Consider the following 10,651-nt stretch of genomic DNA (forward strand, 5'->3'; position numbering starts at 1 on the left):
ATGTTTCAAAAAATGGGCCTGTGAAAGGGAAAAATTAAAGGAACCCTAGCCATTCTTGGTTGTTTGAAGGAGGTAATTTGGTAAAAAGGGTGTCAAGGATTTTGCTGTTAATGGTTGTCGAAGCTGTTGTTGTTATGGTTGAGTTGTACACTGTTATTTAATGGGTATCGGGTGAAAATTGGCAAGGAAATAGGTGGGTTAGTTTGTGGATCAAGCCAACAGTTATGAGCTTGATGGAGTGGGCTGGCGGATTAGCTTGATGGGGTGGGTGTTTGTGCTGCTTTTGTGACCCAATTTTAAAAATAGGGAAAGGGTTATTTTTTGGGGTTTTATGGATTTAAATTTTCTGGGGGGTTATTTTAAAAGTATCCCCAATTAGGATTAACCTAGTCTATTTAAATTTCAACCAAATTCAAAATAAATTAGCTAGTTGCATCGCATTTGTTGCCATTTGATTTCAATTATAGCTAAATTTAATTGATTGGCTAAATTAAATTGAAATTACATCAAATTAATACCTCATTTAATACCGATCTTCTTAATTTGATAAAATCAAATAAATATTTTTTAAAATAAATTATTAGTGAGACTAAATTATATTTAAATCAATTTTTTAACCATTTGAATCAATTTTCCAGATAACCCCTGATTAAAATCTAATTTTTGTAAAAAAATATTTAAGTAATGAAATTATACAATTCCATATGTATGGATACGAAAACATATAATCACTACTTGAAATGATCAAATTACCTAGATAAATACTTAGAAAAATTTTATCCGGACAAAATAAATGTTGTAATTTTATTTAAAGGAGAAGAAACTCAGGGTTAAGCTTAGTCGTGGTGATACAAGTCAAACGGGCGTCAACGCTTTTGATCACACAACTCGAGGCCAACATAAGTAGGTTTAAGCCTTGATCAGCCTAAGGATCCAAGAATGTGCTTGGAGGCCCTTATCCGAGCTCCTAATCAAGCAATGTCGTGTTTGAAAGATTGCTTGGAACCGAAGGAAGCCATGACGCAAGGAATAAAGAGAGCCCTTGTGGGTTACTTCCTAAATAGCCACTTTTAGGCTATTTTTGTAATAGGCTAGTTTTGAAAAAGAAATTACTATAAATAGGTGCCTTAGACATTTTATTAGTTTGTTTTTATAATTGATGATGATGAATTCATGAAAACTCTATTGGGAGTGCTGAGTTCTTGGAAAAGTCAATGTTGAATATTGTTTAGAAACGGTGGTAGTAAGGGAGATTTGATTCCCTTTTCGGTCAACGTAAGAGCTATGTGCTCGTAGATAATCAATAAGAGAGGTCTTTGGACTTGATACACCATTTGGTTGCCTTTTTATTATCTTCTTGTGTCCATGTTTCTATCATATATCCTTTTAATCCTTTTACTTTCATTTGTCAATTTCGTTGTTTCTTTAGTGTTTGTGTTTGTTCTTAACGTTGTAGAATACTGTTGTACCATTTGGTATCAGAATCGAACTTGATTTCATTCGTACAAAGTCAATCTTAGGTCTAGTTGTCTTGAAAAACCAAAAATCACAAAAAATTACTATTCATATTTTAGGTCTTACTTACTATTCACAAAAATCAGCAGATTGGCTGCAGGTCAGGAGAAAACTACACTGGTTTGATCTGTGTTACATCCACTTCAGTAGATTGGCGGTATATTGGTTGCAAGTTAGGAGTAAACTACACTGCTTCGATCTGTGTTGCATCTGCTTCAGCAAATTGGCCACAGATTAGGAACAAATTCCTCTTGCATCTAACATGCTCCCCATATGAGCTCAAAGTGCATCCACACCTTAAGGCAGCCTCTTTAGATGCACCTCCAACCAGGTTTAAACATAGAACACCTCAATTTAAACACAAACCATCCCCAACACACCCAAGGCGCATACCAACACTTCTCCAACATCAATTTAAGTTCTAAAACACATCTCAATACTTTAAAAACTCCATTGCTCAAGGTTTCATTATTTAGTTTCATTTTTTTTATTCCTAATAACTTCTTTTAGTTCTTAAACTAATCAGCAACTAGTAATTCTTCTACTAAGTTGATCGATTAATTCTTGAGTCCGAATTATTTCATCGTCCTATTTCTTTAAGATTTTCTAGTTTTTATTTCACTTTAGCTTTTTAATTCAATTCTGTAAATAATTTTTATTTCCTTGAGTTATTCAAAAAAGAATCCACTCCGGCCGTAAGTAGAGATTTACGCCTTATTGTCCATCAGAGTATAAGAAACTTTAAACATTTGTCGCTCCAATTGTGAGGATCACAAAGGTGAGATTATTATAAGTGTTGGTGAGGAGCTTTACTACAAATCTTGTTTGTTCAATTTATAGGTACAAGGTGATACAAGGAAGCATGTCTTCGATAGCCTCGGACAATTGTGACTACGACATAAAAGACTATAATTGTGGTAAAGATAGTTATGGCTATGAAGAAGAGAGAGACTATGGGGGCTATGAATGTAGCATGATCAAGAGATGGATAAAAATGAGGGCTACTACTTCGAAGGAGAATATAAGATGAATAATGACCCTAGTTCTTACGGTGAGTATGGAGATGATGAAGAGCCTTATGATGGTTTTTATGAGGAAAATGGGACATGTAAGAAGTATTACACTTCCCACTCTGAGCCTAGAGGTGATGTAAGGTATAACCCACTCATTTACAAATCTTATAAAGTCATGGTGAGAGTGAGCATATGGATTATGAAGATTTATATTCCTCAACTTGTAGTACTTCTTATCAAAGTCAAAGTGGTTTGAATGGTTATACTAAATATAGTAGAGGTTTCTCCATGGATCCAAAATAATGTGCTTCTCTAAAGTCGAGGGATGTTATATCTCAAGCTTCCCATTCTAGTTCCCAAATATTTTAAAATAGGACCCAAGGTCGATATGGAGGGTATAGTAGGAGTAAAGATCTTACTAATCTCATCATCTTTATAAGAGAGTCAGGTCCAAAGAATATCTTGATTAGGAATGAGAGTGTAAAAAAGATATTTATGGATTATGATATGAGCAAAGTCGAAAAAGCTATGTGTTCCCTTAAATATATTCAAGGTCCAACATCATTGTTGTGGGATATAAAAATAAAGTCAAACAATACATGGAGTGCCTTAAAGGAACTCATGAGTGATGCCTATGTACCAATGGCGTATACGAAGATTTATAATATTTATCCAAGAAGAATCTCTCACTCCAAAAATATAAGCATTTATAGGGTTTAGAGATGCTTCCTTGTGCTAGATGATTGGTTCTATAGAAACTACATCATCCCTCCCATGGTTGACTATGTAGGGATACCTCTAAAATCCTTATCCTTCCCATATTACTTGGATGGTTATAGGGTTTCTGAGAGAGTGAAGGTTTTCTTCACCCGAGATGGATACTATGAAGAGGTTTGGTGTGACATCTTCCCATTGGTATGCGAACAATTATGATTAGGTACCAATTGGTTTGCAAGTCAAAGAGTTCCAAATATGCAAAATTATCCTAAGATTATTGGACCAATAGGGAAACCATCTTTTTCCACCTACCCTTTCCAAATCTCAAGGATGCCCACTTACTTCAAGACTTATAAAAATAAGAGACAAAATATTGAGAGGAGTAAGAGAGTGTAAGGTGGCAACCTAAGAGAGGAAAAATAAAGGGTAGTGAAGAGTGAAGTGAGGGGGTTTTGACCAATTGGAGCTAACATTGTTTGTCCTTCTCTTAATAAGGATATTTGTATAGGTACCAATATGGCAAGCAGAGGAGAACGTGTCAAAAGGAAAGATTCCCCTTGAATATTTGATGAGGGTAATCTTATATGCTTCCAAATCCTGTGGAGGACCTTCACACCAAGGTGAAAAATAATATACTCAATAACTTCAAGGTATAATAGCTAACTATTACACTTTTGCGCATGAGAATGATGATTATGTAGCTAGTAGCCCATTGAGTATAACTAGTTGCTTACCTACATGTGAGCCTAATGATTCTTTACCTCTTGATTGTGATGTCAATGTTGTGATTATGGATACATTAGTTCATCTTATAGATGATCTAATTGACTCTTCTTGTAAGATCAATTTGTGTTCACCTAGTGTTGAAGACATTATGTTGAATGATAGTACATTATCTTGTGAAAATAATATTGATCAAATTGTGTGCAAAACTTGCCAACCACTTGAGGATGTGTATGATGTGATTAATGAACCTCAAGTGAGTGATGATATTGAAAATATTAACCACGTGATTAGGAGTCACCATTTGAGCATGTCCTATAGTGAAGATCTTAATGTTAGTTTGGCTCAAGAGGATAATCATGCATTTGAAACATCTTTGATGCTTGATAATTGTCTTTCAAAGAGTGAACTTGCATGTTATACATCCTCTTTATGGATAAACCTTTCTCTTTTTTAATAAGAATATCTTATTTAAAGATGATGAAATCACTCCTAATGAATTAACTAGTGGTATGAATAACATTGATTATGTAGCTCATCTTGAGGAGTATATCTTATATGACAACCTACTATGGCGTGACAACATTCATCTTAATAATGGAAATCTCTTCTTGGAAGATGAGAGTACTCTTAAGGAAAAGAAATGTGAAGTCTTGGAAGGAATAATCAATTGGGTGATGATAAGTTTGATTTGCTTGAATATTTGAGAAACCCAATTAATGATTACTCCTATGAAAATACTCGTGGTTTGATCCTCTGTACGGTACCCCACCTTTTTGATAGTTATGACGATAAATTACTTGTTTTTTGTAAAGACTTAAGCAATAATTCCTTTGAAGTTAGTGGTGGTATATGTCTACTTGAGGATTCTTCCATTGAAGGAGAAAGTATAAATTATTTAGAAATCGCTTCTTCTTCTACTTTGTGTGCTCTTATTGCTGAGAATACTCATGGAGATGATCTTAAATCTAATAGTGATTACATACATGAGGACACCTTAGTTGAAGTTGAATTGAGTGATACCTTTCTCTACTCTCCCTTTATTTTTTATGATGCTTATGATAATATGGAGAGTATATATTTTAGTTTAGATGAAGCCTATATGGAAAAAGAGTGTTGTCTATACTCGTGTCTATGGACACTCTATCCATTTGACCTTGGTGTCAAATTTGGATATGGTGATTTTGGCACACCCAACTTGTTGCTTGATCTCTGTGACAAGCAAAATTTGAGTGAGGATATTGGTATCCTTCCCTATAAGGGAAAGTCTTTCTTAGGGATTTATGATCTACTTTATGGACCAATATTGTGTAAGGGAAACATCTCCAACAAAGATGAGAGATTTTTAAAGAAGGGGAGTAGTGAATAGCTCCAAGAGAGTTTGCCATTGTGTGTTTCCACTCTTGACCAAGGTTCCACTACTTGTAGGTTAAGAAGAGATTCTTCTCTTAAAACTACTTGGGATGAATTCTATTCATGTGATACCCTTCTTCAATACTTGAGTGGAACTGATGACCTCCTTCTCAAAGGTGGTATCATTCTTAAGAACCCTAGGCAAATGTGTCATTGTTTCCTTTGGGTATTTCTTATAAACTTGAATCCTTGCTTGATATACTTGTGCTTAAATTGTGTAACTCCCAACTTATGGATGACAATTTGATTATATGCTTAAAAGAAAGAAGTCCTATGGGCTTAAGTGTCTTGACTCCATCTTTGTGTGCATTATGTGCTAAGTATTGTTATCCAAATAGCATTCTCATAGATAATAGCACCTTGGAAGATGTTTATACACTTGATTCCTTTCTATATTATCGTTATTACTATGATGATATCCATGCTAGTATTGGATGTGTTTTATGTAGAGGTAGGAAAATTGTTAGTTTGTCCACTTATTTGAGTTACAATGTTATATGGATCTTATGGACTTTAGAACCAATTGAGGCACCACCTTTGGTGTGGTCTCTTGAAGAGATAATGAAGCAATTGTGTCTTATGGCTCATACAGTAAAGGTAGTTCTACCTTTTAAATTATTTGATGCCATTCAGACCTTTGTAATTTCCCTATCTCATGATTATTTCCCTATCCAAATCCTTTGTGTATTTTTCAATGAGTTTCTAATGTTTAACATGAAGGATACTTGGTTATATCTTAAGTGTGTGTGACCTTGGAAAGATGCTATGATTGATTGTGCTAACTCTAACCCTCATACCATGAGGATATCATGTTTTTTTCCTTCCTTTGGTTTTGCAAGGTTTGGATTTGAGGTCGAATCCTTTTCAAGAAGGGGAGGTTGATACAAGTTAAATGAGCGTTAACGCTTTTGATCATACAACTCGAGGCCAACATAAGAAGGTCTAATCCTTGATCACCCTAAGGATCCAATAATGTGCTTGGAGGCCTTTATTCGAGCTCCTAATCAAGCAATGTCATATTTGGAAGATAGCTTGGAGCCGAGGAAATCCATTAAACAAGGAATAAAGAGAGCCCTTATGGGTTATTTTTGAAATAGCCACTTTTGGGCTATTTTTGTAATAGGTTAGTTGTGCAAAGGCAACTACTATAAATAGGTGCCTTATACATTTCATTAGTTTTTTTTTTTATTGATGATGATGAATTCATGAAAACTCCATTGGGAGTGTTGAGTGCTTGGAAAAGCCAATATTGAACCTTGTTTAGAAATGGTGGTTGTAAGGGAGATCCGATCGCCCTTTCAGTCAATCTAAGAGTAGGTTCTTGTAGGTAATCAATAAGGGAGGTCTTTGGGTTTGATACACCCTTTGGTTGCCCTTTTGTTATCTTCTTGTGTCTGTCTTTCTATCATCTATCCTTTTAATAATTTTACTTTCTGTTTGTCAATTTCGCTGTTTCTTTAGTGTTTGTGTTTGTTCTCATCGTCGTACAATACTCTCGTATCATGTGGAAGGAAAAAATTAGGTGTCAATAGCATATATCATGAATGGATATACTTAATCGCATGGAATAGGCATAGATATGAAACTTAGGAGAGTAAGACTAGAAAGAAGGAGGGGAAATTACTATAAATGTCTATCTAATTCTTTCAACTACATTTCTAGCTATATTGACTGATTCATACTAAGCATTTAGAACTCAACAGAGGCATACATGGAATGAATGTACATATAGAACTGCGAAGTGATAGGTATTGACATGAAACTTTTTAGAATCATTTAAAAGAAAATTTTGTTATTTCAAACACTGTTCCTTACAAGTTCTAATAACCAATAGTGAAAGGAGTCATAGGCAATGAGTTATGTAACAATCAAATTAGGAATTTTATCATGACCTGAGTGCTCTAGTCTACTGAAATGGGTTCATAGAGCATGGATGGTGTTGATGCCTAATTTTTGCCATCCACAACTAGGTTTAATCCTTATATGGTTTGATTTTAAATAAAATCGAAATGTTTATTTTATCTAAATAAAAACTTTCTAAAATATTTCTCTAAGTTAATTGTGTCATTTTAAGTAGATATTATACATTTTCATATCCATGCATACAAGATCATATAATTTTGGTTACTTAAACAATTATCCTCTTAAAAATAAGATTTTAATCAAGACTCGTCTAGAAAAATATTTCAAACAAGTAAATCTTTATTATAATATCCCGAAAATCCATACCAATGTTAGGGATATGCTTCAAGATCATGAGAAATAAATTATAGTATCTTGGTAGTTTTATGAGTGAGTTTGATGTTTATTAAGGCCTCAAATAACTGCTAGCTATTAGATGAATCAAAATATCCCTTACCGATTGAGTTCTCGAGAAGGGGGATGATGGAGCCAACTTCAAATGAGATTATCTTTTGTTTTACAAATAATTTTTGATCTTACAGCCTACCAATAGATAGATAATTGAATTATTTTTCCATCGATACCAATTTTTCCTAAATTCAAAAATTGAGCAAAAAGTTATAGCATTTTTGTGTGAGGCGGTGGGCTGCCTCAACTACACCGCTCGGTGGTGCAATAGCGGTGAAGCCAACCGCCCAATGGTAAACCTCCAAATTACAGTCGACCCAAGGAAGTAGGCCACCACTATTAGCCCACTCAGCGGTGCTATAGCGGTGGGACCAATACCGCTCAGCGGTAAGCCTCAAAATTGGGATTTTTAATGGCCAGGGACCGTTTAGTCTTTTCCCATAGCTCCAAACCCATCCAAACATGGGATTCAAGTTCCAAAAGAGCATTATATGCTCATTTTTTTCACAAATTACTCAAATTAAAGTAGCCCTCTTTTAGAAACAAAAACACTAGCCTCCATAATTCAAGAACAAATCTAAAAAATTCACCATCAACTCTCATGAATTCATCAACCTAGGTATGTTAAATGTTCATCCATGGATCCCTTCTACCCATGGAGTCCAAAAATCTAATTTCAAATTCAAAGTTGTGATTTTTACAAGCTATTGTGTTTTCAATTGTGATTTTAAACCATGAACTCCCATTAATTGTAATTCTATGCCATGTTTACATAAAATTGTTATTCACTGATTTAAATCATAATTAGTGTTGTTGAGGTTGAATTCAGGTTATTACTACAAGCTTTACTAGCTTGAACTATGCATATCTAGTGTTTGATGAAATGCCTACAAGAATGTATTTTTAATAAATATTTCTATGTTATGTCCCCAAAGTTTAGTACTATTTTACTATTATTGCTATCGAGTCATGGGGGTTATGAATACCTAAAAACATAGTAGTTTACTTAGTCTCAGTATCTTCAGAATAGTTTCAAAATATGTTATGAGCATTATCAGTTCAATCAATTATCATAATTAGTTAAACTTACAACAATTCAGTATTCTGAGTCAGTTCAGTTGGGAGTAGGACTTAGCACCGAGTGAATGTAGGGATGGAAGCCTTCCCATCAGATAGGAAAAGTCATTAGTATCAGTCCTTATACTCCTGAACTATGTAGCCAACGTAGGATATGAGGAGTCACCCGTCAGTTTAGGATGGACTACCTCTCAAGGGTCACCCGTCAGTTTAAGCTTGACACCCTTAGTCCTTTGGGATAGTATAATAGTGGATCCACATAGTCAGTGTTAGTATCCATGGCATGGTACTGACACCCTTCAAAATGGGGTCACAGGTTGGAACTCAATTTGCTCATTAGGGTATGTCGGTTAGATGATAGCTCCCACAGTCAGTCCAGTGACGAACTCAGTAATTCAGTTTTAGCTTTGCTTGACCATAGAATACAGATATAAGTTATTCACTAATCAGTATTTAGTATCCCAGTTTAAGATTATATTTAAAAAGTATTTTATGATTAGTCATACATCCATCTGTATTTATAGATTTCACACATTCTCAGCATTTGCAGATTTCATGCATTCTATTCAGTACCTTTTGCTATTTATTTAGTTAGTTATTACTTATACATATGAAACCATACATGTCATCCTACCTCATTTAGCATATCGGTACATTCAAAGTACTAATCGCATACTCTTTTCTTGCGCTATGATGTATCATATCATAGGTGCAGATGCTCAGTTTCCTAACCATGCTTAGAGACATACCAGATTTTCTGCTGTAGTAGTGGTGAGTCCTCATACTTTGATGAAAATGGTTTATTTCTCTTAGTTTACCTTATCAGTTTAGTATCTTTTAGTCAGTCAAAGTTAGTTAGGGGATTATCCCATCAACTCCACAGTCAGTCAGTAGAGGCTTTTCAGACTAGTTCAGAAAGTTAGTTAGTTTTCAGACTTTATTACCAGTTGTCTTTATCAGTATTGTTAGTATTGTTTTACAAACATAATCAGAGTTGTAATTTAAACGTTATGGTATTTCAATAACTTTCTGCACATTTCTTATATTATTAGTTTATATTTAGTGCTCATAGCAGGTACCAGTATCATGGGTTAGCTTATGGTTACTTGTGATTGTAAGCACCATGTGATGTTTGCCCAAGGTGTACTCTCGGGGTGCTACAAACTTGGTATCAGAGCCTAAGGTTTTAAAGTGTCCTAGGAAATCTGAAAGATGCGTCAAGTAGAGTCTTGTGCATGCGTGTGAAGCGCACCACACTTGTGGACAAGAGGCTACAAGGCATTTTAGGAAAATTTCCCTACTTTTAGTGTTCATGTCATGCTAAAGAGTATGATGCTCAAGTTAAACTCTCTATGTAATCTAATTTCCCTTCCGTTTACAAACTATGCCTCCTCGAAAGATAAACAAAAGAAATGTAAACCAGCCAGTACCTCCACCCGTCCAGGAAGATCCCCTGAATGAGCATGTTTCTCATACAAAGTTCTGAGCTGCATTCACTACTCTCTCTCACTCTATAGCAACCCAAAATGAGTGGACAGTTGCTATTCCGGCCAACCCAGTGGCCAATACTGCCGCAGCTAGGATTTGGGAATTTACCCGAATGAATCCTCCTCTATTTTCAGGATCCAAATCTAAAGAGGACCCGTAAGAATTCCTAGACTTGGACCAAAAGGTAACTGACATTATGGGGGTAACTTCTAGTGAGAGTGCTGAATTAGTTACTTACTAACTATAGGATGTAGCCCATACCTGGTTTAAGCAATGGAAAGGTAATAGAGGTGTAGATGCAAGGCCCGTATAGTGGGAAGAGTTTGTTACATCATTTTTAAATAGGTTCTTTCCATTGGAGTTGAGAGAGGATAAAGTGTTATAGTTTATCAACT

Source organism: Capsicum annuum, chromosome 11 (assembly GCF_002878395.1).
Source record: "Capsicum annuum cultivar UCD-10X-F1 chromosome 11, UCD10Xv1.1, whole genome shotgun sequence".
Classification (NCBI taxonomy): domain Eukaryota; kingdom Viridiplantae; phylum Streptophyta; class Magnoliopsida; order Solanales; family Solanaceae; genus Capsicum; species Capsicum annuum.